Genomic DNA, 26251 nt, shown 5'->3' on the forward strand with positions numbered 1-26251 from the left:
AATACTGTGTAGAGTAAGTCACAACAGTCACTTGTTGAAGTTTTCAATTAATTATTAGTGTGGAGTCTTAAAGAAGGTCATCTAAAGAGTTGCAAGATCAAGCTTCGCCCAGCCTCGCCTAAATAAACTAAGATTTATTTAATTCACGGTTTCCTTGGCAACTCTTTCTGTCGACCACCAGCTTTCAACCAGAGACAGAGAGTAGCAGTGGAGTCATTATTTACAGCATGGCTCTGAAACTCTGATATTAACTGACATGCTTTATGTGTCAACCCCTTTTGCTCTATGTCTATTTCTATCCTGCACATTAGAAGATACATAATTACAGTCTCCATGGCAATGTTTTGGATCAGATTACTCATCGGACATTCTGATCTATGGCAATGATGTGTAATGAAAAAGGGAGAAAAGTCCCTGATGGTTTGCGGTTCGTGGCAGGTGGAAATGCTATCATTTTAAAGTTTATGGGCCTCTAAGAGCATAAAAATTCGGACAGCAACTAAAAAACTAACCTCCGTTTTCTTTCGGTTCCTTTTTTTCGTCGTGGTTCAGATTATGCAGCAAGGCAACTAACTATTCTGAAGAGTGTGAAGCTGAATTGAAAATTAAACATCAAAAATTCTTATTTGATTCAGTCAGCCACATCTTAATGATATGTTTGCAGAGATTGGCAAAAAGGACCAATTCAAAAAGGTTGAAAGATGGGATGTTTTCTTATAAACTTTAATAAAATAGCTTAAAATGTTATCAAAAAATTCTATACCAATAATGATAAAAATGATAAGACCAATATGATTAGAAAACAAACCCATGAGCATGAACAGACAACAATGGCTAAGCTTTTCTCGTTGAATGACCTTCAGGATTGTCCTGCACAAAACATTGCCTTTGTCTCAGAAATGGCAGCAATTAACGGCTGAGGCCAAGCTTAGAGGTTATTTTGGAGGTGAGATGGGGCAAACTGGGTAAAGATGTGAAACCCATGAGGAGAAGGCAGTCCCGAGTGAGCCACAGGGGCCCTGAGAGGGAGGCAAGCTGAGGGAGAGCCAGAAGGTCAGGGATAATTAGAAGCCTTTGTGGCCCTCTCAAGAGGCTCCAGAGGAAGCCCACAGATGCGCTCCATGCATCTTGGAAGGGGTGATGAACAGATATACACCTGAAGAGTGTCACTATAAAAGCATATACTAGAGTGGTCACAAGTGTAAATGAGAAGGGGCACTAACAATCTAATTCCTTTTTCTTTTCTTTTTTTTGTTTTTGAGTCTTGCAATAGAGCTGTTTTGTTGCACTCTATGCAACACATTTAAATTGCTGATTCCAATCACTCAAAGTACGCTGGCTGACCACCGAGTTGTTTTGATTTTGAATCTCATTTTGAAAAACAAAGTTATGGAAGCTATACAGAAAAAAATCGTTAAAGATAAGTTATGCAGTTTTATTATTCCGCTTCAGTATGTTATTGGAACAAGATAATAGAAGAGTCACTTGGGTAAAATGTAGGTCATTCATTTGATGATGCCTATATATTATTGTCCCGAATTTTGCAATTTCAAGGATGCGGGTAGAGAAAAAAGATGGATTGTGAATGTTGAAAATTCCATATTATTATTGCGTTTTGTGGCTGCATTACACGATACTATATATGATGTAGTATTTTTATTTCAAATTTGTCAGGCACTTCTTTTATTGGTTACATTTAATGTGTGCATGTTTTAGTTTTTTTTTTTTCTTGTTTTAACAGACATTTGACCCCCCAAAAAAGATGTCCCTTACTCAAAATTGTCAGCCAGTTCTTATCCACTTTGGATCATACTATCAGGAAAATCCACTCATAACAGACCTCAGATATACTAAATTATAAAGACAAACCAATACTAGAATCAGCAAAATCATGTAAAGATGTCATATTTCCTGTTGCTTGACATGAAAGGAATGGAATTGGCACAAGAATACCCAGATTCTCATAATGTGTGTACTTCCACTGAAAGAGACAATTGAATTGGCTCATTTCATAGAAAGGATGCTTCCAAAAAGTCTACATCTGCAATTCTTCAACAGTCGCACATGTTTGCTACCTCCCTAAATAGTTATTCTAGTTGAAAAAAAATCGACTTTTCATTTAAAGTGTAATTCTTATCACCTTAACCCATATTCCAGCCTTCAGCTTCACTTTCACCAATGAACCAGTAGCAACAACATATTTTTTCTTTTCCTCGGGTATAGTATATACAAAAGGAATGTGCTGAAATTTCTATTCAACCATACTCACAGCGGCAGTGTTTTGCGAGAATGGCTGGGGGAATCATTTCAGGCGCACTTCAGTGTTTTTGTCTGTAGGCGACACTGGAGTTGGATTCAGTTTGACATGAGAGACACATACACAGACAGTGTTGACTGGAATGACATTCATTCTATTGGAGCCAGTAATAGCAATCAGTTGCATCCTTGACAGGCACTCCGGTGAGCCTCCGAAGGCTGTCTAGGCCCCAAGCTGCTGACATAGGCACTATTATTGGTGAAAGCTGTCTACCACTCCGGTAACATCGCCATTAGGGGTGTTAAAGGTAAACTTTACTATTGCTTTTATATGATTAATATGAGAAGTAATCAATATTGTCTCGCTTGTCTACCTGCCAGTGGCTTTTAGTAAAGTCATATTTTTTAGCAAGACTGAGAGGAACACGCCATAAAAATGACCCTGCAGCTTGACATTCTCAGGTTGTTGTTGCAACGTCTTTGAGTGTTTTGTATTCGGTGCGGTGGATGATGTAAAGACTAAACAAATGTATAACGACAGGGGGTCAACTTTCTACTGCAGCTTTGACAGCCAAGGCGGTGAGAAGAAATTACTACTGATTGATATTTTGCCACTTGTCACCAGCGCAATTTCATCTGGTGACAGATGGGATTGAAAGTTTCTCTCTGCACAAATTCTCCGTTTTGCTCCAATGCTTTGTAAACAAGCCGTGTGTGCAAGATTTTAATGAAAGTTACAGAGGAAGAAGTGTTAAATGGGTGACTTGGCTAAGCTACATGGGTCACCTGTAGTAAATATTTGCATGATGGATTGTGTGCATTTGTTAAGCTTTATTTAAGATGAAGATTAGTGTTTCAGCATGCAAATTTAACATCATGCATGACATGCAAATATCAGCAAAATGTCACGTTCATTAAGAGATGTTATTATGTGGGACAGCGCTTCTCTCTGCTGCCTCAAGGTCTACGTACGCTGGGGGAGGGGTTCGAAAACGTCTGGGTGTGGGCCTACAGCCATGCTGAAATAAACAAATTTGTGCATTGCTTCAAAATGCTGTGTACTACGATAAAACAAGACATCACACCCACAACCATCAAAAGATTCATTAACATCTATGGAAAGAAACTCCTCAATTATCCTAAACAATAAGTAAACCCATTCATCCATTGACAAAACATGCAAACGCCATGCTGTGTGTTACCTTTTCTGAGGGTTAGGGGGTTTATTTGTTCGGAATGTGACAGCTAAGTTGCACACAACATTAAGAAAGAAATTGATAATGCACATCTTTCATACTGGTGTTCACTAATCACCTTAATCTATAGGATTTCTGGATAGCTTTAAGCGTAAACTGTATGTGCGATTGTTTTCTGAGACCCAAATGGCAATTTGGCAGTGCAGATGTTAGATTAGTTCTGCTCTAGCGAACAGTAAATTCCGGGTTCAATATTAGTTAGTCTCCTGAGTATTGATAAGACTAAATAAAAGGTCAACCAGATGGCAGATACCTTCTTACATCCCTTGAATGCCTTAGCTTAAGGTGCTTCCTGTGGTGTCCTCATGACTCCATGCTACAGATTTGGCCTTTTCCCTTGTCGAAGAGCACACAAAGAATACAATTGAGTATGCGCCTAGGTATGTGTGGCATCCTGATTGGCATGCTCAGGTTATGGATGAAGGCACTGACCCGATCATTAGTGAAATGGCATTGTGATGTTCACCCAAGCTGTCTGTTTAGGGACATAGAATTAGAGTCACCATTTTTAATGAGGCTTGGCGACCCCTCCTTCACTTCATTAATTACATTCTACAAACTCAATACTTGTCATTAAAGTTTCACTTTTTTCCCCAAGAACATTCAATGGCCTTTGCCTTCATCAAAATAGCTCTACCTCCTTAATTTTTTATCTAATAGCCTGCACTGACCAGTTTGTTAAACATGTCAACACTAAATACTAGCTTCACAATCCATCTATGTAAGACCTATTCCAATCTATTTGCAGGCATGTAAAAAAAGCAATATATATACAGTGGTACCTCGACATACGAGCTTAATCCGTTCCGGGACTGAGCTCGTATGACAAGATTCTCGTAACTCGAGGTAAAGTTTCCCATTGAAATGAATGGGAAACAAATTAATTAGTTCCAACTCTCTGAAAAAAACACCAAAAACAGGATATTGGATTGAAAAAAATGTTTTATTTCTTATAATTCGCCATATATTGACAAAGTAATAAATAACGAGTGGTTTAATAGAAATAAAGTGTTTAATCTAACTAAAATTGGCCGGATTTCGCCGAGGGGAGAGGGGCTTCGTTTTTTTTTTCTTCCACATAACGCACTCGTAAACAGAACAAACACTCCACCCTCACGTTCGCTATCGATGGGCTGTTTGCTGTCGTACTATTCCCTTCAAAATATTCCGAAAATGATGCACACAAATGTCCTCACAATCGGAGAACGCACGACCACTTGCCAACGAGCAGCAGTTTTATCAGCGATCGCACCGCTGCTCATGGGAGCTTCGAGGGCGCTGGCTAGCGGCTCATTTTAGCTTGTAGCATCTGTGTTCGCATCCCCTCGAACGGCGACTATGATAGAGTTGCTACCGGGGATGCTGTTGCGAGCCAGTGCCCCCGATGTTCTTATGAGCAGCCAACGAGCAGAGTCTTTTATCAGCGATCGCCCCGCTGCTCATGGGAGCTTCAGGGGCGCTGGCTAGCGGCTCCTTTTAGCTTGTAGCATCTGTGTTCGCATCCCCTCGAACGGCGCCTATGATAGAGTTGCTACCGGGGATGCTGTTGCGAGCACGAGTATACTTCATTACCCAGAAAGCCCTCTTTTCCCCGCGCATGGGCGTTGTGCGTTTCCTGGTCTGAATAGCTCATCCGGTGCTCGTAAATATTGTTATACGTACACGAAAGATATGCAAAAAAAAATGCCATGGCCACCTGGCTTGGTCGCATAACGAAATTTTGACCGCATCACGGGCGAATTATTCGATCGAAATTTCCCCCGTAAGACGAGCATTCCGTATGACGAACGGTCGTATGACGAGGTACCACTGTATATATATATATATATATATATATATATATATATATATATATATATATATATATATATATATATAACATAGTACATGTACATATACATAGACAGTACATATAGTACATATACATAGACGTATAGTACATATACATAGACATATAGTACATATACATGGACCTATAGTACATATACATATAGTACATACACATATACATATAGTACATATACATATATTACATATACATATACATATAGTACATATACATATATTACATATACATATATTACATATACATATAGTACATATACATATATTACATATACATATAGTACATATACATATAGTACATATACATATATATATTGTAAATATACATATAGTACATATACATATAGTACATATAGATATAGTACATATACATATAGTACATATAGATATAGTACACATACATATAGTACACATACATATAGTACATATACATATACATGTGTGTAGCAACCGCTTAAGAGCTCAGAATCTACTAGTTTCTTGGATGGAAGAATCAATTCTTTTTCATTTTGGAAATAATTTAAGATTTATGACTTTGAATCAAGCAGTTTCAAGGTCTAAGTGCTGCTATCATAAAACATTCATTCGGACACAGTATTTTGTGTAATAGTTTTTTTCAACATTCTTCTCTACCATAGTATGGTGTAAACAAAGGTTAACCATATTGTATCCAAACTTTAACAATAAAGAACCTTTGCATAAGCTGATTTTATTTTTCCTAACGTTGTCTTCCGCAATAAACCCAAGCGAACTATAGAGCCTTTATTCACACAAGATAGAAAACATCTACGGGTGATGGCTTTATTTAAGGTTGCAACAATTAATCTATAGTGGATTGTTATGTTTAAACACGGAATACTAATCATTACACTGTAAATTGAAGGCACATTAGATAGGTCATAGGCCACCTAGTTGACGAAAACACCTCTAGAATTTGAGGAGGCGTGTGAATAAATACAAGCTCCATTTTCTTTACCATTAAAATGAGTGCGTTAAGGATTTTAACTGCTGGTGTAGGCTGGTGGATGTTTGTTGACAATCACCGAGTGGAATATTGATAGGCTTCATGGTGCACTAGGTGAAAAGAAATCAATACAAGGATGCGGGAAAAGACAAAGAATTGAAATATGGGGGAGGGAATTGAAATAAAATGATTTCATGCAAAGAAATCCATGTGCTAAAATACCATAGGTACATTTGTACAATCTTATGAGACTGCTAATGGGAAATATCTGACTACAAAGACTAAATCCACTTTAGGATGACTGTCAGATCTATTGGACCTATACATCATTGTAAATTATAGTCATAGTTGTTGTCATTTTAAGTAATAAAACTCTATGTATGGCCTAAAACAAAGTTTTCAAACCGACTGATATCCACCAGCTTTACACGAACAAGTGACGGATGACAGACTGAATTATAAGAAAATGGCTAGGAAAACTAGGAATTTTAGAAGAGATAATAAAATATTAACGACACATGACGAGAAAATGACTAAAAAAATGTAAGGCATGAAATGCAATGAAAGAACAACAGCAGAGAAGAGAAAAATAACAAAGATATTGTATTTGTTGGACAAAGTCTTTCGAGCATATTATTCTAATGTGACCCCCTAGTCCCTTCTTCACCATAGCGGGTCCACTGCTTGCTCCCCCAAACAGAACTGCCTCTGCCATGACACAGCCAGCTGAGTCTTGGGACTCGGGAGGCCTGCAGAACAACGGCAGGCCACGCCAAAGCTAATTACACCTCAGAGACATGAGGGGGATCACTCAGCTGCGTCTCGCACACACACATACACAGAGTGAGCAATGATTAACCCTCTGCCCCTGTCTCGTCTCTGGTGACAGTGACTTTTTAATGAATCAAAAGAGGTTTTTAAAGCATCTGGTGTCAACGCTTATACTGCATCCGAAAATCCATTTCCAAATAAAATTTCCTGTGTGAACAATCAATAGCAAATGTTCAGATTATGATGCTTGACTGCGTTTTATCATGCCATGTGTATGCCCTAGGATACCGACGTGTGTCTAATTTCTTGTTTGCTGCACAACTCACGCAGAGGATGCATTTCGCTTTTATGGCACCTCCTCACAGCCTGCTAAATAATAACTGGAGAGACATCTCTCCCTTCCAATTTGTTGAACACGCCTTCAGAAAGGCCAATGATGAATATTTGCCGAGATAAGTGTTTGGCTGTCACCGTTAATGATCTTTACTACTGTCGTTTGTAAGACTGCTTTTTCTTAATTTATTTTAACGTGTGTCGGAAAAGCAAAACGGGTTTTTCTTAAGAATCCTTCCATTTTATAACATTTACCTTTTCCAATTTTATTTTGAAGGATTATTTCAGCCCATATTTGTCTGGGATCGGCTCTAGAACCCCCCGCGACCCTTTTGAGGATAAACGGAACAAACAAAAAAAGAATGAATTCATTACGTTAAATAACTTTTTCGTCCGCAATTACTATTTACTTAGTGTTTCTGTTAAAACAGCTGCAATTGTCTGTATTATTCATTGCAAACTTTAATGGCATAAATTATTTTGGGGGGCGCACAGTTTATTTCAACCTCAAATAATTTCAATGGTTAGAAAGTACTCTACATACAGTTGATTGGGAAATTATTTTTGAATTATTCATTGATAGTGTGTTCCCATTACGGCTTGATGAAGGAGGGAACTTGTAGACCAACAATATAATATTTACCATAATTTCACCAAAGGATTTGGCGGCCTTCAAAATCAAACTACTGAAGTACAAGACAAAGTTTGTCATTAGTATATGTCTTTTCAGCAGTAGACATCTGGGAATTAAGGCCCCAAAGGGAGAATACGTAAATGAGCACAGCATACTAAGCAAGGCTTTTTCCTCAAGCTCTCACGGGGGTCCTTTTAGATGAGTTGCAGTCTTTTAGATGAGTCAACTATGTTAATTTGGTGAAGTTTATTTGCTGTCAGTATCTGCAACTGGAGATTTTAAGTTAAAAAAAAGGAGCCCAACTCTTAAATGTGACCCTGTATGCTGGAAAATAGAGGGATAAAACTTATTTACTTGTATTTGACAAAACAAATACAAAAAAATCTAATAAATATGGGGTGAGGGAAAGTAGTGCGTGATATGATGTACACTATGACAGCAATAGAAATAAAACAACTGACTAAAAGAAATGACAAACTTTGTAAAATAAAATAAGGTTGACCATTTTTCTAAGATATAACTGATTACACCTTTAATTTATAATTTGGATCATTTTACATGTGCTGTTGAAATTATTTTTAATAAAAACGAAGAACAAATACTACAATATTTACCAAATAAACCAACTTAATACATATTTCCCAGCAAATACTGTGAATAGTGACTATAACTGAACAGAAAAGCTAAGGCCAGACTTTGTTCCTCCATGCATCCTTGAGTTTTCTTTGCGTCTCCTAGAAACTGTCATTCCAGTGACAAGCAACATTCAACACTGCACAACAATGAACATTGTCCAACCTGTCTGTGGACTTTTGTACTTGTCAGTTTGTGTGTGTGTTCCAATGCCCTATTGGTTATCAGTCTAGAAGTGAACGTGCCTAGCATTTCTCCCATAACAATATTAAATACCCGTAGAAAACATCTGAAAATAGAGGATAAAAATATAAACTCATTGCTAACCAAGACTGTGCACCATGTTCACTATCTAATAAATGAACGCTTCACTTGTATTTTGTGTCTTGACACTCCCTATATTCCTACAGCACGTAGCCCCCCGTCCCCCACTGTGCATGCATGAGTCGTCACTGCAATATTTCATTAACACCAAAATGAGGCCAAGCTTGATCGAGCCTGCTACTAGAGAACCTTAATTTTCCATTTGGCTTTTTTTTCTTTTAAATAGCAGACATGCGAGTCCTTGCACTCTGAATCTTAATTGGAAAACTAAAACATGATGAACGCATGCATTCAGGGGCAATCCAATCATGAGACCCTTGGAAACCAGATGGCTTTAAAAAGAAGAGATTTGTTTTCAGGGGAATTCTATGAGCTTTCTTTTGGAACAGCACTTGGTCCTCATTCATTTCTCTTACAACACTTTTATTGCATCTACTGCCCAAAACAAACATCAATAAAATGAACGTAACCATGGATACACATGGGCCAATCCCCCCTACCCACCTCACAAACACACAAACACGCACACACACTCTGGTTTCCGGAAACCATTGAAACATTATTCTTTAGAATTCAAGCGGTAGAAATTTTGCACTGCAACCCTGTTCTTCAAGGTTAAAAATGGTGTGTCGGATGGAAACAATGCACCGCAGACTTTAAAGGAAATGAAAGGAACAGACCCAAAGTGACATTGAAAAAGTTATTGGTACTTTTATAGGTTTGACTTTTTTCAAAATGTTAAGAATTGAGAAACACTGCAGCCATGAAATGTCCAATATTGTTCCTCTCTGAATAGTTATCCAGAGCAATAGATAGGAGGAAAAGTTTAATTCGAGCTTGTCATCCTGATTGGTTGAACATTTTCTTTCTTGACAGAGTTAATGAAAACAGAAGCATTAGTTGTGTGCTTTCTCATTGAGAAAATAACACAGCTACACTTGATCCATGTTTATCTTGCAGACAATAATTGACACTTGTTCTTTTCTTCTTTCAATGAGTGTTGTTTTTGTTTCTCCTACTAATTGTAAAACTACCAGATAGTCTGTATAGAAGATTGTACATAAGATGGAGGGGTAAGCAGGCATTAGTCAGTGCCAGTAGAGAGAATGACTAAAATAAAGTCAAAGGTGCAAGGGATAGATAGATTCAGCTCCATGTGGTAAGCAAGAGATGAGATCCTCACAGTCTCTCATTGTCCCCAAGCAGAAACTCAAAGGTGGCTGTAATAGATTCTCCTCACACCTTCGACGAGGTGACCTGCCCACAGGGGCAAAGGGAGGCTTCTTCGCTAATGACAGGTATGAACAGATAAGAGTACCAAAGCAGTTGAAATTGTCATTGTGGAACAATCGTCCAAAGAAAATGTTAGTCAAGAAAAAGATGTGAGGAGAATGTCGGTCGGCAGTAGCCCACTCACATACGACTAATCCCTTAGTGCTTGAAAGAGTCAAGTACTTTTCTTTCTTTGGTTATTAAAAGGTGCATAGCTGGTAAAACTGAATGGTTACAGTGATGAATAATATTTTCTAGATTGGGAAAAGGGAAACAAACTCATATGAATGACTGAAACCAGGAGGCAGGTCACCTGGGACCAAAGTGAGAATTACGATTGGCAAAATAAAATAAAATAGATGGATGGGAAAAAGAAAAACTTTTTAAAGGATTAATGATATTTAAAGTGATACATTTGTATCTTGAACATTTATGAATGCATATATGATTGAAGCGGTTTGTCATCACAATTTAGTTCAATTGAGATAGACGATAATTTTACTCAAATATTAGGAATAAATTACATCTACTTTACTAATAAAAGATAAGCAGTATCAGAATAAATTTTCTTATACCTCTAGAAAAAATATTTGCTGTTGTGGCAATTCATTTAATATCATTATTCCACTCTCTGTCCTTGTATATGTTAGATTTATAATGTTGTATGACTAAAAACTAAAGACATACATACAGGTTTCTTTTATAGAGGGTTATTATTCATTTTCTCTAGCCATCCTATATTATTTCCCCGAGTTATTTCTTCCGAACAAACGGGGTTATTAAGGAAATTGTAATCCACAAGCTACAAAGACTTGAAGTATATTTATTCCTCTCTTCTGTTTGTGCCATAGCCTGGAGACTAGGAACAGCAAGAGATTTCATTATCCTCTTGCTTTGTCAGTAGAGCTAGCAACAGAGTCACCAGGCAACAAGGCTATACAGTAGCCTACTAGTCATATTTAAAAGTGTTTGCCTTCGACTTTAAAGAACCACTTCTGTACACAAGTGCACAGTCCACCAAATCCTCCCATTTTCATTTTTAAATCAGCCCTAATCCGTTTGGGTCTGACCAAAGTCCTCCAAACAAACATAATGGACAATAATCAGCTCTGCAGCTAAGAGTGTATTAGCTCACTTGGTCATGCTTAGATGAACAAACAAAGTAGCAGTGTTTTCTTAATAAAAGAGTCGGTTATTAATCTGATGATCTCCTGTCCCTGTTTGACGTAGACACAAACACAAACACACACACACACACACGCACACTTGAACACAGAGCTACATAAAATGAATTTAACAGGATTTGAAAAAAACACCATCTCATATTAAGAAATCTGTTGCAATGTAGCCTTGATGAGGTTTAATGCAAAAGTGCTGCCGATCTCACCCCAATACTTCAAATGTTCTGTGTTTTGTCACAAGTACATGCAAAAAAATAAAAACAATGCACTTGCCGTCAATCCTCTAGCATGCTTCTTTCAATGTATTTGGCTACAATCCAATAAAGGTCAGAAATTAAACACTGATCAATCAAAGGAGCCCCTGAACATTGATGGTTGCAGTTCTAAGAAATGTTGCCGTTACATTTAAGTGAAACCAACAGTATTAAAAATAAATAAGAAACACATTTGAATCCATTTGTTGAATTCAAAATAATTTTAAGGGTGTATCAAGACGAAAAGAAATGTGTACACGAGGATAGTTTCCTGTTTATCCTTCCAAAACCCTGACTTGAGCATTCACCATCACTGAAAGACCACGTCTCTCCCTTCATCCATGAATCTGTTTCAACACCTGACTGGAATCAGTCATAGGTTTCTCATGTCCATTTCTTTTAAGAATAAGCCATCACAGGTCTGTGTGTGTCTCTCTTCCTCTTTCATTCCTTATCACTTCTGAAACACCTGCTTGGCCTTGTATGCCTTACCTGTCATGGCCTCTGCTCCAATGAAAGTTCCTCTCCCCCCACCATCTCAATAGCCACCCTAGTCTATCTCTAGCCCCTTATCCTTAAATAATAGCAATCCACCAGCCAGCCTGCTATTGCAAATGACAAATCAGTATTCAGTTGCATATCACAGATAGTCTTGATTCCAGTATTCTGAATTAAATTCATCTTTGCATCAGAGGATTTACTCCACAGTATGTTTGATTTGCATATTTAGCGATGAGATCCCAAACCCTTTAAAACCAGGTAAAAGACAAACAGCCAGCCAAACTGAGTTTGACACCCCTAATATAAACCTTTCTTTAATGTTATTCTAACAAAGATGACGATCAAATGATGATTCTCACATCCACACAATTGCTGCAAAGCTTTTGCATGTTTTTTCCCTTAGCAACGCAAAAAAACAATTAAAGAGGTCTCAGCATCATCCACAAAAAGCTTTGTTGTTCTGTCCAACGCTACCAAATTTAGCGCCACATTTGTTGATGATCTTAAAATTCGAATGTTTTGTTGTAGTGTTAAAATTATACAATAAAAGCATTCAATTTAATTCAATTACCTTTGACGCTTTAACTTTATCACATTTTCTTATATTGTTGCAATAGTATTAACAAAACACCAAAACCAAACCGGTCAGGTAAATTATAATTGGTATTAAAACAGATTAAAAATATTAAATAGAACATACTGTGCAACATGACCAATAAGCTTGAATAAGTGCTTATGATTTAAATATAATGGTGGCCAAAATGTAGCACGCTAAACTGTTGAGAAACTTTAGGCAGCCTAAAGTCAGCAACCGCTACTCTTCTCTTTACAAACATCCAACTTAGCCATCCATTCCTTACACCCCCAACCCCACAGGCACACACACACAACACATACATGCGGACACTGAACTGCACCCCCTTCACTTATCTGTCATGCCTGGGATAAGGTGTTGCCAGGCAGAATGACTGGCTGCCTGCGAGGCTTTATTTGAGCCTGCTTGGTTTACTGTGCAGCCACCAAAGTGTAATTCGGGATGACGCTTGTGCATGGAAAGGGAATGCAACGTTTCATCGCACTGTTAACGTATTTCACAGAGCATAGCATGTGAAATATGCATTAGTAATTCACAAACTGTAAATATAATTTTAACACGGATGGCTGAAATAAAAGTGTCGTACCTACACCCACATTTTTAAAAGGTTTACCACAATGGGTCATTACATTAACAGTAAAATAGAACAGTGGCAATAATGTTGTGTGAATTGCAGTAGACTTTTTTGCATCACTATGAAGGACTCTGGGTAGTCTTTTCATTGCACAATAAAGTTTAATAGTGTTAATAAATGGAACAAATTATTTACTGGATGTAATAGTGCATGAATCCATTTGAATTGGCAAAGTAGGCAATGTGCATATTTGCTTACCAGATGGAAACGTATTTGAGTCAAACAAGAGCAATATAATTGCAATGTCGGCATAGTTTCTCTCATCATATGAAATAAAAATTGCTGTTAACATTAAAATGAAGAATTAATCGTTTCAGGGACGAAGCAAAAACGTCTAATTTGATCTCTGAGCTACAATTGCATCAACTTTAATCAAAGCATCAGAAACTTTGAGTACATGGAAGAAGTATCGAGCTGGCCCTTTGAAAAGGGCAGGAATAGAGATTTCATCAACTAAAAGGACAGTGTGAGTTTCTGTAGAAATAGAAGCAGCATGATGACTCAAAATGTGACCCAATACCGCAGATAAGACACAATGCCTCAGAGACAGTTCACTCACTGACACCCAATAATCAATTTGCTTTGAGTTTAAAAGCATCAGATGGGTTTCTGGGACACATCACTGAAGGCCTATGCTATCAGCAAGAAAAATTTTTCTTCAACAATAAGACCAAAAAGTGTAGTGCTGTAGTATCTCAACTGCAGTTTGGATTATTTGTTGGCTACAGTTGGCTCAAAATACATTGTGTTGGTAGTTTGCAATACAAAAATGTTCAAACTCTGCAAGATGTTGCCACTGTCACTAGGAAAGAGGTTCACGGTCGATTGGTCGCCGGTCTTTTGGTTGCCAATCTTTTGGTCGTCGGTCTTTTGGTCGCTGGTCTTTTGGTCGCTGGTCTTTTGGTCGCCCGGAAGGTAAGTGATAATTACCATTTAAATTGTTGCTCAAATTCCTTAAATACAAACTGCGAAATACTATTTAGTCATACTTAATGCCCTATTAATTATTAGGCTAAAGAAAAGCTCCAAATTTACCGGACTTTTATTGTTTTTTGTTGGGGAACTTGTTAAGACCCTGACGGACGTAGCTTCTTAAAGGGACAACACATGTACATACAAACTCTTATACACTCAAATGTCGGCTCAGTGAAACTGCTCATGGCCATTGTTGGCTTTTATTGATGCGTAGACCGTGTTGTTTTACCTTGTTTTGTCGCCAGTCTTTTGGTCGCCCGTTGTCGCGGTCGGGGCGACCAAAAGACCGCGACCAAAAGACCGCGACCAAAAGACAGAGACCAAAAGACCGGCGACCAATCGACCGCACACCAGGAAAGAAGGGACTGATTTAACAAGAATTCAACTAATTTGTCCAGCTTTCATGCTGAGAAACATTTCAACACAATGAAATCACTCTTACTACTTATTAGAGAAACTAACCATACATCCAACAATGGTTGAAGGTCATCCAATGTAATGCCTTTTATTATATATGCCCACCACCGCCATTCTACTGCATATCAGCTGCATGTTTTCATTTACAGTTTGACCTTGATAGCTACAAGCATCAACAGATCTGTGAATGGCTGCAGGGGCATATGTATGTGACAATGTAGTAAATGTGTGCAAGCATGTCCAAAAGAACATACTGTATGTATGTGCTGACAATGCTTGATTAACTTAACTGTTATGCTGTTCCAGGATTCACAGTTATACATTCTTAGCAGACTTAAAGACAAGAGAAGGGGTAAGTTACCTATCATTTGATGGCGCCTGTCTTGCATAATCCTACTCTTTCCAATGGGGCGAAAACGCTGATGAAGTGACAAAGCAGAACAATAGAAGCCAGAAAGAGAAGGAAAAAAGATAGTCGGAACTGCCCTCTTGGTTGGGTGAATGCAAAATCCTGACTAGGCAAGCATGCTCCTCCTCTCGAAGTTTGTGTTTTCCATGTTAATTTGACTGGATCAGCATTCCATTGAAAGACGGTTATGCCCTAAAGCTCTGTTTGCATCCTATTTGTCTCTCTTGTTAATATGCAACTTGCACCTGCAGAAACAGTCCATAACACAAGCACATCTTGCCAACACAGAAAGTTTCCCAACAGCAAATTAGACACGGAGCAACGAAAGAACCAAGTTAAAAGTTAACCGAGAAGTGACATTTATACGCTGCTATTTTACCTTGCCTAACACATTTTCATGCTACCTTTCATCCTATAGGGCCTGTATGAACACCATAATCCTTTGGATCAGGTATTGAATCATCAAAAGCAGAATCTGGAGTCCAGGTTAAACCAGTCATTGCAAGACTACCCCTGGAGAGAATTTGAATGGAACAACTTCAAAACTTTTACTCATCTGGAACTTTTGAAACAACCTGAGGCTCTCTTATATGTGCCGTGTGCGCATACGCCTGCATTTCCATCTGACTGTATGAAATCATTTCCATTTCCAAATGAAAACTGCATCAGACCAGCTGCTACCTTATGCTTGTCAAGACCTTGGCTTGTTACACAGTGAGCAGCAGGAAATCTTGGCAAGAGTTGTGCAGTTGCATATAACCAATCAACAACAGAAAGACAAAATTTGCTTCAGTGCGCACTTTACTTTCTGATATTAACAGACCATTGATTGTACAATCACATTTAGGTGTTACGTTGTATATCAAACACAGAATTTAGTGAAGGGTGTAGGAAAAAAAATGTTGTACTTGACGTGATTGTGTACAGAATGTTTTATGTTTTGGTAGTGGTTATAATACTGTTGTTATTTTTAAAAATACTATATTATTAAAAGACATGGGTAGAACTGCTGAACATTTGCGATAGCTGTTTAATTTATAAACATTTAATTTTCATGATTTTCTGAGCAAAAGAAGACAGTAATTATTTTTTTTTACGTTCTAATAATTTTTAAAATACTATAAATATGTTCTTTTGGAAAAGGTTTTGCATGCTGTGCCTTCACCACAGCCCTTTGACAAATGAACAGCTTGTCAATGAAAACCACATAAAGGCCCTCAGAATAATAACTGAGTAGTTAAACCCACATGGGTGGTCCTGGAATCAAGATGCAATGGCAGCATTTGCTTGAATGGACATCTTTGAATAGCCTTCCCTTTGTGTTATTGCTCATACCCAGCGATTGCTAATGTATACAATGCTAAAAGGTTTGTCAATTAAACTTTTGCCCCCTTCTAGATGGGGCTGAATTTTAATTTCCCTGCCTGAATTAAAACTCAAATTCCCTTGCATCTTCCTTTGGAAAATGTTATTAGGTTCCATATGAATAATTTAATTTTATTGTAATCATTGAATGAATCTTTCACACAATCTTTAAATGTTTTTTTTTAGTAAAGAGAAGTAGTTTAACATGAATTACGCATAATATCACACTATAAACTAAAAACAATGCACGCTCTAGGCTAAGCCATATGAAATGGGTAACTGTGATGTCAAAAAACTCAACTGAATACAGTTCTCATTCTGTGGTAGAGCAGGTTTTTAGCTTTTGTGTTGTATATTATGGAAAATAATTGGGGAACAGGCTAAAAAAGGGAATTGTTGTTATTGCTGTTGGTAAAATATATCAAAATAGTCCACTACTAGATAGTAGCATTTCTGCTACATAACCACATCTGATCATGCTCATCACTGCATTAAATAACATCCCTAAATTATATGACTGAACAAACTTGAGCCTGCCTATTCAGAAAGTTTGGCCAACAGCCCATGAAATTGCGACTTTCGCAACCAGCAGCCTGTGAACCACTTGGCAAGAGATGGATAGATGGAGAGATGAGGCTGGGTTCAATAAATGGAGCTGCTATTTGTTTGAATGTTCGCCCATTGCCCCTGGGAACTGTCTCTAGACAGTCCATAAAGGACAGAAGCAGTTCCTCACCTGTTTTTTTTTTCTTCCAGTGATTTCATGTCATTTACAAACAAATGTGAATCAAAGTGACTTCATCATTTTCATCACAAACAGCAGATTGCCATTTGATTCCTTATGTTATTCAAAAGAAATGTTGGTGCCTGTTTCATCACAAAATCTCCCTTGTTTGCTTTCCATTTTTATTGTAGTTCTCTAGCTTGAATAAAGAGGAAATAAAATCAGAGTTGCTCCCCTCTGATGGAATATTCATGCTTTTTTCGCATGTAAATATGAAGATGTCATGTGCAAACTAACAGCTCATGTGGGAATATGAGATACTATACAGATGCATTTCAGTCTCAGTTCAATGTAAAGAAAATTCTGTTTTCATGACTTGCTTGTTCTCGATCTCAAAATGTCAAACTATATTCACTACGGACAAATTATTGAAAATCACACAACTCTGCCTGAATGAATAGAGAAATGCATTAAACCAAGACAATAATAACTAATGTTAAACTAATTCTTCACTCTGCATTGTTAATTACATATACTGGTGGAGGGTAGAAAATATCTTATTCATAATGATCTCCCCTGGGTCCCTGTGTGCTTATCCTGTACTTTGCTAATGGGGTTACTCCTCTGTGAATATTCTTATAGACAAGACCAAATATACTTCATCTGGGTAAACAGTGAAGATTTACATATTGAGTCTTATAAATGTGACCTAAAATGGGACCATCAAAGACTTTCAATGTATGTTGTAAAGGCTTTGACAATCGCAGTGTTTCAAAAGGTACAAAGTAAGAAAATATGCCAGCCACAAACTGAGATAAGCTGCAATTGTTTGGGCTTTTGTATTATTATTAGTATATGATCAGGTAGTTAAGGAAGCCTGCATTTATGTTGACATGTATTCATTTGTTTAAATGTTGCTAGATTTAGAGATTACAGTTTAGCGCTAGTATTTAGAAAAAATAATATCGGAAAAAGTGGTCAGAAAGGTTCAATTTTTTTCTGAAGAACACATTCCTCGTCCAATCAGTTAGAAGTTAATACTTGCTCCATCACCTCGAAAGTCAGGAATCTTGAACTTGAAATTTAAAAAAAAAAAACACTTTTGAGTAATTTTCTTGGTGTTTGACATTAAACTTTGATGTAGTTTCTAATCACTGTGTGCATTTGTTTTGGTAGCGCAATGTGATTGTGTTATATTGATGCCCTTAGGTCAGCTATTGTCATTGCAATTTGGAAATAAAATAAAAATGAATCAGAGTTAGAATCAAACTACACAGATCAAAGAGAATTTTTTTTCCAGTAAATTTAAGTAGATAAATCTCATTCTGGATTACATCTAATTTGGGCTAAGAATGAAGATATAAATGTGGCATTTAATGCATTTAAAATTTTACCTCTCATTTTATTCTCGTATTCATGTGGTGGACTGTTTTCCCTCCCAACATCGGGGCCACACAACAGGAGGATGACATGAAAATAGCTCTATGGCAACGATAAAGATAAAAAGCTAGGGACTTCGAAACATTACCTACCTGCAATGTTTTGTTGGTACTCTGGGCAGGTCGCATAATATCCTATTTCTCAAATATTTCTTTGTACAACATGATGCTGTGTCAATCCCCCCCTCAACTCCAAGTTAAGAAGTCCGTGATGTTTTGCTGTTTTGAATCTTTTAAGAGAGGATTTGAGCATCTGCAAACACAAGGAAAGAAACAAGCAAGTCAGACAAAGAGAGGATCTGCTTTTCCTTGGCTAACATATTCTCAATTCTTTCACTGGTTTCATCCTCTGCTGAAGCTCCTCAAATGTCACGACTGTAGTCCGATTTCACTTAGTTTTTGCTCTCCTAAACTCACAAAAGATTCCCTTGTTTCTATATTTTAGGTGGTCTTCATGATAGTCATTTCACGAAAATCCTTCCATCGTATCTCCATTTGTTTGAAACAAAGCTCAACATGACTCAATTGCACAAAAAAATATAAATAATTTAAAGGAAACAATATCAAAGATTAATTAAGGTCCAAGGAGTCCCCTTTGAGTTTTTCTTGCCGAGGATTTGACAAATGCAAAACATAGGAACAGGTGCACATGTCTTGTCAGTTGTATATGATTGTGGGCCAAAAGGTGGCCATGGCTAATCAACATTAGAATTATTGCAGGGCCCAGATTCTAGTACTCGGCACCTGCAGCTCACTAGACTAATGTTGGCTTGATTGTGATCAGAGCTCATCTTTTTGCTTGTATAAAATAAATGCTCAAATTATAAGACTGGAATGGATGCTCAATCACAATACCGAGCAATTACCAACATCGACAATTATGTGGGATGAATTAAGATTATTTAAGCATCTGAATGAAATCAGTCACTCAGTGGAACTGCAATTTTAACAAATACCAGAGCATACAAACAACAGTATGCAGTCCAATGTTGCCAGAGTAAAGACACCACTTGTGGGTCCATTCCACAGTCTTTGTTTTCTGATCTTTTGAGGTATGAGACGAGTCAAAATGACTCCATTAATGCAGAACCTATTCCTTCTGAATCAATAGGAATTCATGTAATGTTTTTTTGCTTATTTCTTTGCCTTTGGTTCTTTGCTTTTACTGTAGGGAAGAAAGTCGTGGTTATTGGGTTGCAGATTATCTAACAATTGTGTTATACTTTTATTTACAATTACTTCCCTTATTTTTCAGTGATTCTGAGCCAAAACAAACACTCAAAAGAGCTTTTATCATTCTCATGTCATTATACTGTTATATACAGTATTCTTTATTGCCTATTTGGGTTTTTAGGCCTGTAAAAATACAGCATTTGTAAAATTAATGTTCATAAAGTATATACACTTTCGAAATTGTTCTCATTTTTTCTGGTATTTCGTAACTAGTCCTTCAAGTTAGACCACCGTACTAGTAATATTTTAAATTTTAAATCTTTCTTTTTAAATACTCAAATGTACTCAAAATACAAACTTGTATTCCACCTCTCTTGTATAAACTAATTGGCTCTGCTATTTAGTTTGAAGGTCGATGAATGAGCTGCACATGAAAGGCAAATTTCTTAGACCTCTAAAAATGGAGAAACGAATGTTTAAACACAAAAAAAGAATGTTCAGGAATTTTAAGATAGTCTCATTTGATTAGCTAAAATAGTACTGGCAATGATAAAATCTCTGCTCCATTGTCAAGTGACCACTTCCTGGCAATACCGGCTTTTATTTCATTTCTTTTCAACCATTATTTGAACATTATGCAAGGTTTTTTTCTCTCCTTGGATGGACATGATGAATGTTTTGTCTTTCCCTTTAAGGGTGTGATTTACAGTATTGGAACAGTAAGCACGGTTTTAAACATAGCCTCATGTTATTTAAGTCCGCATTATAGTCAAGTGTTATGGGATCACAATCCGATATCGGTACGCCGCTGTGACTTTAGCCCAAATTAGGTTGCTGTGAAAATATTATGAGCCAGCACCACGCTGAGGCTAATTGTTTACTTCGACCCAGTAAGAGTCTAGCACTGGTGTAATAGGATAATAAGAAACACTAATGCAACCCCCAACAGACAGGGATCTGCTTTTATACACTGATGGCTATACGTGTTGCCAGTACATGAATTAAAAATTGATGCATTTTTCTTTCAAGTTGAATTTTTATTATGAGTATTTTGGTTTTACAATTTAATGCTAACCACAAAGTGCTGCATGGAGTTGTGTTTTCCTAAAATAAAAAATAGTCTGAAGAAATGAAATGCAAGGGCAAGGTTGCTACCTTTTGTATTCTCTGCATGATGATGAAAACAATTTCACAACATCACAATTTCTGCTCTATTTGTTTGCCATATTTTTCCATCTGGTCTCTTCAGTGTGCCCCCTGACAGAAGTCTAAATTCACTACTCATACAAACATACAAACCCATATGGCATCCTTCCCTGGTATTCAACGCATTCTTTATCATTGTGTTAGTTAATATCTGCCTGACAGTTGAGCAATTCTAGGTCCAAAACTCAGTTTCCTGTGCAAAGTTCACAAGTTCAATCTTTGCCTGTTTGTTTTTTAAACCAGGTATTACTGGCTTACTCACACATTCCAGCAAACTGCAGATTAGGTTGATTTAGGGTCACCAACTCCAGCCCTTAAAGGTACCAATCTAGTCTGTTTTGCAAGTCTCTCTCCTTTAAATACCCAAATCAAATGATCAACTCATCATTAAGCTTTGCAGAAGCCTGATAATGATCGTGATTATCTTGATTCAGGTTTGTTAGAGGAAGAAGCCATGGTAAAAAGACTGCATAGGTGACCTAGAGGACTGGAGTTGGCAACTCCTGTGTTAATTAATGACTAAATTATCCCTAGGTAGTAATTTAAAGTGCAATATAAATACAATGGTAACTACTCCAGGGTCTTCTAAGCTTCCCACCCAAAGTATTCTGAAACAGACTTTAGCTGACCTGAAACCTAATGATAAGAACCAGGATAGAAAATGAATGGTCCATATACTGTAAAACTGAACAACAAAAATGTATTGTCAACTACTGCCAGGTTCAGCTAACTGAAGCAACAGCCCAAAACGTATTTTGTGGTTAGGTCAATCGGTATAACGATTGTTAGTGTGCACCCTGTCTATCATTGATGTGAAACACAATAAAGCTTTTAGAGTACCTATTGAGAGCTGAGCTGAAATTGCTTAGGTTGAACTCACTGCAATCATATCTGATTGCTCTCTAACAATTAACCAGCTCGGGAAAAACCAAGATGCGGCAATGGTTCCAAACAAAACACTTGACAAACTACAGTAATAACCCTGTCCTCCCACTGAAAGCCCAGCATGTGGGAACTTTTCGAAAATGGAGGGGAGGGTCCTCATCTTTTTTTTCACCCTATCTCTCTTTTTGTTCTGTTACATTTTTACTATTTTTCTTCTGCAGGAAAGTGAAATACTTTCTGGCAAAGGACTGCTCGTACTTGGAAGGGCGGCTCAGGGTTCAGCACAAAAACATTACGTAGACTGACCAAGCAGTCATTATTCTCTTATTATTTCCAACAGATTATCAGCCTGTTGCACAAACACAACCTAGCCTCATCTAGTTCCAGGCCTAGATCAAGAAACACATCCTTGCGCATATGTGAAAATATTCAGCAATATCTTAACATATCTGTTAGACAAAGACAAAGAACACATGTACTGCCCTCCTTTGTAAGCAATTGTTCCTTACTAAATTCACTAAATTGTATATTCTAAGTACTATAAATGTTTTAGCTACCATTAATACAACAAATTGACTCTCCCTACATATTGACTCAGTCATAGTATCAACATAATCTTTACTGAGAGTGGGCCTATTATTGATAGCACATGGAAACCAATTCAGCCCTGATCCCCACATATGTGATGATACTTTAGTCTGGCAAGGGTGGACAGGAATGAACGAAGTGATAAGGGAGCCCCAGTCGTAGAAAGGCAAAATGTGTGACAGATCATAAAATTAACTGCATGCTCCTGTTTGACATATATAGGTACTGCACAAACAGAACTGCTGCCCAGAGATAGCAGCTAAAGCAATCACCATGAGGTGTGGAGGGTTAGGTGGACGATGAGAAAATAAGGCCATAGTGAAGAATGATGAGGAAAAATGCACCACATTTTTTTCACATTCATTTACATTACCTTGAACAATTAGATTATGTTTTCATCCCTGTGTATAATGCTGGGTGTTTATGCTTCATTGCACAAAACTACTTTTCGGATTGCCTCGACAACAAATGCTGGACTGGTCTATCTGCCAAATGTTAGCTATTAAAATGTGAAGCAAATTGTATTATTCGAAAATTAAAATTGCTGTCTGTTAGGTTTATCTGTTTTGTTTTTCCAAAATGTTTCAATGTATTGTGATCATCAAAATGTTACTGTTACCATATTTTTATCTTTGCTATTGAAATCCACCATTACATTTCATTTTATTACTTTACATTAAGTAAGAGAAGCATAATAATGCCATTCAAAACATCAAGTGAAAGCCATCTTTGTTCTAGCTTATCATGATACAAAGGCATCACCTGTTACTTGAACATTTTTTGTATGGTTAACCCTGTTTATTAAGGAATTCCAATTCAATGGTCTGGCAAATCTTGTTAAAGATTCAAACAATAAATTCGGCAGCAGCACTTTTGGTTTGTTTATTCATTTATATTTTAAGTAAAAAGGAGGAGATTGTGAAAAATGTTGAACCAACACAATTTTAGACTCTATTGGATCATCAAGTATCATCATCATCATATAGTGGTGTTGCATAGGCCAATGGAAACAAATTAATAAAATAAAAACAAGACAATAGCTTGTATAACAGACATAAAGTTTAGATTTTTAGAGAAATTAGCAATAACCATCCAATAAGATGATCTGCAGATCTGTATACACAAGAATTTATTATTCTCAGCTTTAATTAACTGTGCAAGGAACAATTCTTATTACTCTGTGAATTTGTGCACAATTATGTAAAACTGGACTGCATCATTATCATATTTAACACCGGCTATAAAAGTTTTCTCTCCCAATTTCTCTCACTGTCCAATTTAGGTTCTCTGATAAAATGTATTCCCAAACCCACCAGGCAAAAAAAAACCTCTTCACAGCGATAGGACCGGAAAGAGAGCTATTGTGGAATGTCACATTGCATTTAAGTATTATGTTCTGACAGTGCAATTTCTGGATTCAGTAATTTTTACAGCAGGAAAAAAAATCTTCTATATGGCCTCTAATATTTAGCGCCCTCCATGTCTTTCTCATAACACTAGGCCACAGGGACTCCTATGGTCCTCGCGACTCAGACGTTATAGTGTACTGTATATTGCTCGCTGCTGTCATAACGATATAATAGTTTTCCTGGAGACCGCTTTTGAACACAGTGAGTAATGGTGTTTTAAAAATAACATTTCCAAGTATTTCAGAAAATGACAATGTTTAAAGATGGAGAACCATGGAAATGGACTCATTCCTACCCCTTTATACCTGATGTGTTCTCAAAGTAACACACTCGGCTCGATAAAACTCTTAGCCGGGTCCACATCAGCCACGCAGAATCCTGAATGATGACTCCCTCAGCACCCCTCTGAACGACTGTGCCCATAACCATTAGAGAATATGGAATCCAAGCACTAAGCTTACATTGAGAAACATACACTCCAGCTTAATCAGCAAGGGAGCTCTTCCTCTGAACTGGTCCTAGCTGTTGTATTACATGGGCACGAGGGACAACTTGATGTTGACGAAACCAATAAAACAGCACCAAATGTTGCCAGCCCATCCATTGCTGCACTAGCGCGTTGATGTAAAGGGCCATTAAAACTCGCGACACCCGATACTGGATGCCCACAGGGGGCTGCAGATCTCTTCTCATCTTGGCTTTTACAATCAGGCTAATTTCTAGGGAGGGCATTAATGTACAAGGTTCAATTCTAATGAAGTCAGGGACATGTGCGAAGGATCCCTACGAATGTAACGTTATACGGGCATGGGTCGTCTGGGATGCTGCTGTGAGCTTCTCTCAGATAAAAAGGCATCAATTTAAATGATGTTAGAAGACTATTTGCAGCTTTCATTAGCATTTGTCGTGTAATGTGACAATCTGTTTGAGGGAAAAAAAGATACTCAAGAAGGGCGTTTGTATTTTCACTTCAAAAGGGACCATATAAATGTCGAGATTAACATTAGTAATGTATGTTCTTTAAACTAACAAAGGAGCGTTATAGAGGAGCTTGTTTGACAAGTGTAGATACTGTGGAAAGCCAAATGACCTTGAATTTCTGCAATGAGAAATTTGAGTAGGAATAAAATGACAATAAATCTGTGTTATATAGAACACATGGCATCGACATAGGCCAGACATCAGAAACCTTACTTAGAAGAAGTGTTAACTTCCTGCTCTTTGAACTATCTGTTTTTTATGGATATTTACTATTTATTATTGACAAACATGTAGTAGGTTTATGATGCAACTAAAGCCTGATCTTGTTTACCATGTTTCCAAGTTTGCAACGCCTTTGGTATAATACTATCATTTAAAACCCTCTCCGTCCTTTCATACTGGGTCGCTTTTTATTCTCTCTTTCAATGTTGAGTCTCGGGCAAAGACTGTGATGCTGGCATCACTGCATGCCGTAAAGGCCAACCCCGCAATACGTTTTAGAAAGGAGCCTGTGAATTTGTTTAGCTAATCCAATATTTATAGTCGGTGCATGTTCACGGATGATAAACAGTTAGTGATTCGAGAAAAGAAAATACATAGGGCAGTTAAAATGCATAAATTAGATGCACATAGGAAATATTTTTGAAAGACGTACCTTAGTAATTCTTTGGGAAATGTTTGCAGCACATGATAAGTCTTTGAGGAGCCATCACAGAATGTGAACTTAATGAGTTACATTTATCTTCAGATTTTGATGAAGAAAAATACCAACTTGTCCGCGCTGAGTCAAACTGCAATCTGTGGAAGTGAATTTATTATATTTAGCCATAATAAAATTACAGAAAAAAAAACATAAGATTTTGATGACCGAGTTTCCAATAAAGAAAATATAAAAAATGTTGGAATCTAATTTTAAATGTTGGACAACTAAGATTTATTATTCCATGAAGACCATCTTAATCTACCTAACCCCATTGGAGACTCATCATTTTCTTTTCTGAATAGTTGTGAGTGTCTCCCAAAAGACAATATCTTTGGCTCGTCTCTGCAGTCTTCATGTTCAAATAAATTGTTCTTCTACTTGGGATGTCTCCCAGACTGGGCCAAGATGGCTTTTCCATGTTTGTATAACACTGTGGTTCACAGGGCTATGTAACCATGAACAAAATAGGTAAATCCCATCAATGGCAGTCCTCCCAATTATTTTATTTTCATTAATTCATTTTC

General features: G+C 37.3%; 1 long non-coding RNA gene across 1 annotated transcript in view; it reads right to left on the reverse strand.

Annotated features, from left to right (window-relative positions):
* The window catches only part of LOC144091603 (uncharacterized), a 41341-nt gene extending 15535 nt beyond the window's left edge, over window positions 1-25806 (reverse strand). Inside the window, exons 1-2 of the long non-coding RNA XR_013305771.1 lie at window positions 25680-25806; window positions 18876-19035 (exon numbers count right to left, since the gene is read on the reverse strand). This is a non-coding gene — a long non-coding RNA (uncharacterized LOC144091603). The remainder of the gene's footprint in view (window positions 1-18875; window positions 19036-25679) is intronic.
* Window positions 25807-26251: the final 445 nt, after the last annotated feature.

The sequence above is a fragment of the Stigmatopora argus genome, chromosome 17, assembly GCF_051989625.1.
Source record: "Stigmatopora argus isolate UIUO_Sarg chromosome 17, RoL_Sarg_1.0, whole genome shotgun sequence".
NCBI lineage: Eukaryota > Metazoa > Chordata > Actinopteri > Syngnathiformes > Syngnathidae > Stigmatopora > Stigmatopora argus.